The sequence below is a fragment of the Cebus imitator genome, unplaced genomic scaffold, assembly GCF_001604975.1.
Source record: "Cebus imitator isolate Cc_AM_T3 unplaced genomic scaffold, Cebus_imitator-1.0 Scaffold911, whole genome shotgun sequence".
In the NCBI taxonomy this organism is placed as follows: Eukaryota; Metazoa; Chordata; class Mammalia; order Primates; family Cebidae; genus Cebus; species Cebus imitator.
Window position 1 is genome coordinate 178,526 of NW_016108226.1, and position 3,288 is coordinate 181,813.

Below are 3,288 nucleotides of genomic sequence, written 5' to 3' on the forward strand. Positions count from 1 at the left end.
CTTTATGGATTTATCTACCTGTCTTCTTTGTAGTTGCTGGCTTTCAGATTGGGTCTCTGAGTGGACGTTCTGTTTGTTGATGATGAAGTTATTTCTGTTTCTTGGTTTTCCTTCTGATAGTCTGGCCCCTCTGCTGTAGGTCTGCTGAGGTCCATTCCAGGCCCTGATTGCCTGCGGATCACCTGCAGCAGCTTCTGAACAGTAAGGGCCGTTACCAGTTTTCTTCTTTTGCTATCTTTGTCCCAGAGGGATACCCGCCAAGTGTCAATCTGATCTCTCCTTTATGAGGTGGCTCTTTGGATATACAGCGGTCAGGGAGCTGCTTCAGGAGATGGTCTCTTCTTTATAGGAGCTCAAACGCTGAGCTGTGAGCTCCATTGTTCATTCGGAGCTGCTGGGCAGGTACGTTTAGGTCTGCTGCAACAGAACTCATAAACCGCTTTTTGTTCCCAGGTGCTCTGTCCCAGGGGTTTAGGGCTTTATGAGTTTCCGTTATGCTGCTGCCTTCTTTTTTTTTCCCTTCAGAGCTGCCCTGCCCAGCAAGGAGGCAGCCTAGTCACTGTCTGCCTGTAGAGGCTTTGCTGAGCTGCTGTGGGCTCCGCCCAGCTGCCGAGTGAACTTCCCCAAAATCCTGTTTATATGGGTGTAGTTAGAACTGCCTTGGCAATGGTGGCCCACCTCTGTTGGAGTGGAGTCTCTCTGCAGTGGCGGGTTGCCTTGGCAACAGCGGGCTGCCTCAGCATTGGCTGACTACCTCCGTAGTGGTGGGCTGCCTTGGTAATGGCGGGCACCCCTCCCCCACAGAGCTGGACCATCCCGTGTTCAGCAGTGCTTGCTGTGAAACTCTCAATCCAGAGAGTTTCTGATTGCTGTTCTTTTGTGGGAGTGGGACCAGCCGAGCCCGATCACCTGGCTCCCTGCCTCAGAGGCTTTTTTTTTTTTTTTTTTCCCCTGTGGCAAGTCACTGCGCTGGCTTAAACAGCGACACTGAGATTCGTGGAGCGTTTTTTGGCCCTGGAATCTACTGTCCTGGCTCCCTGCTCAGTCTCCCTTTTAAATAGACGAATGGGCGACTTCCCGTGGCTCCAATCGCCAGCCAAAAGGGCATCCAGACTGGTGTATTTTGCATGGAGAACCGCTGCTCCAGGGCGCTGGAAAAGCAGCTGTGTGTGGCAAAGCAGCAGCGCCGGCGGCACAGCCGCGCTGGCCGAAACAGCCGCGCTGGTGACCTGTGGAGCTCCTCCGCCTGGGAATTTCCTAGTCTGTGGGCAATAAAAATGCAGCATCCACTCACCCTCTGTGCTTTCACTGGGAGCTGCAATCCTGAGCTGTTCCTAAACGGCCATCTTGGATCGATCCTCTACTTTTTTTTACTCTGTCTTTCTCAGAGGGTAACATTGGCCCCATCCTACTTGAAACATTGAATCATTCATTGGCCTGTAAGAACAAATTAGGAATTTTTCACTGAACAAATTTAAAGAGAGAGACCCAGATAACATTTAGCATCTGATGTTTAAAAGCTGTTTTCTTCTGTGTACTATGTCAGCAAGCAGTTAGTAGCCATGAGTAGATCTGGGAACCAGATAATAGTTTTATACTCCAAATAGTTAGGCTCCCCATAGGTAAATCTAAAGAATCCACAGAGAATTCAGCATTTTCTTCCACTCAATGATACCTTTTCTACAAAAATAGAACTCTCTTTTGATGAGCAAAGACTAAATAATTACTTGATGTCATGCCAGCTATGTAGCAGCAGGACAATGTTAGTCAGACAGGGAATAGGTATTGAGAAAACCAAGCAAAGTGTCCATTTCTGGAATCGGTGATTCAGGAGTTAAAAGTTCAGTGGGAACAGTAGCTTAGAAATGGGAAGTCATGTCAGAATCTAGACAAGGTATTTCCAGCAGAGTCACTACAGAATAAGGTAGTGTGAGAGTCATTAGGTTTCAAAAGTCAGTGGAGGTAAGATTTGCAGCTGCCCTGCTTGATGTGGTAGTCTCTAGCCACGTGGGACTATGAGCACTTGAAATGTGTTCAGTGTGAATTGAGATGTACTGTAGTGTAGAACACGTACTGGACTCAGGAGACATTATTTACTAAGAATGTAAAATGTCTCATTAAAAATTTTAAATTTTGATTATATGTTGAAATGATAGGATTTTAGATATATTGAGTTAAATATATTGTTAAAATTCAGAAGCAAATTGATAATGATGAACAAAACCCAAGAAGACAAATAAACATAAAACAAATAATAATGACTGTTAAAAATCGAGCTCTTTCTCCAGTCAGCACCACCAAAGCATCAGGCCAAGGGAGTTTTACAGGCCAGTGATACGAAATATTCAAAGAATAGATGTTTTAGACTTTTAGAGACTATAGTTAAAGATGGAGAGATTCTTAATTCATAAAAAATGCATCTTACTGTGGCAGTGAATAGAGTAATACTATAATTCTCTGTGGCCATATCCTATTTTTTCTATGAGACTGTAGAAATACACATACAGTTGGATGTGCCCATATCCTTGACGTGGAGGTCCAAACTATCATCAGAGTGATCTTTCTATTCTCCAGGTTTAACCACCACAGTGCTTCCAATAGATTTACTCATGGAACATTAATTGAAAAATAACTTGTCCAGGAACAGACTTAATAGTTAAATCTTTTGATGGGTTCTTCAAAGATCATTCTGCTACATTACCTAAGCATATAGTGTTTTGTTCAGGAATGTTTTACTCTTAGGAGATTCACATAATCTATGAGGAATGATGTGTATATCTGCATGTGTAGAGAGCTGGAATCAGCAGATAAAGATGTATGAGGTAATTAAGCAGGCCAGTGATGAATCTCATTAGCAGGATTTCAGCTGCTTGGCTAAGGAAGATCTTAGTGTTTTTATTAGACTGAAACATAAATTTCTTGCCTTTATGATTATTACTTAAAACTATAATCACGTTTTGTGTCAGGTGAGATCAAACTATGCCTGTGATGACACCACTGAAGCATCTACAGCATGGATGTCCACTCTTCTGTCAGAGTCCCCATGTCAGCCAGTACTGAGGTACTGGCTCTCTGAAATCTCTCTATGATCAAGATACTCAATACCTTGCAAATTGTTAATGATATCGTTTTTCTTCCCTCCCTCCCTCCTTCCCTTCCTTCGCACCCTCCCTTTTCCTTTCTCCCTTCCCTACCTCCTTTTCCTTTCTCCTTCCTTCCTTTCTCCTTCCTTCCCTTCTCCCTCCCTCCTTTCTTTCTCTCTTTCTCCCTCCCTCCCTCTCTCTCTCC

General features: G+C 44.1%; 1 long non-coding RNA gene across 1 annotated transcript in view; it reads left to right on the forward strand.

The window, feature by feature from the left end:
- The window catches only part of LOC119469859, a 106,643-nt gene extending 103,588 nt beyond the window's left edge, over positions 1-3,055 (forward strand). Inside the window, exon 4 of the long non-coding RNA XR_005198708.1 lies at positions 2,967-3,055. This is a non-coding gene — a long non-coding RNA (uncharacterized LOC119469859). The remainder of the gene's footprint in view (positions 1-2,966) is intronic.
- Positions 3,056-3,288: the final 233 nt, after the last annotated feature.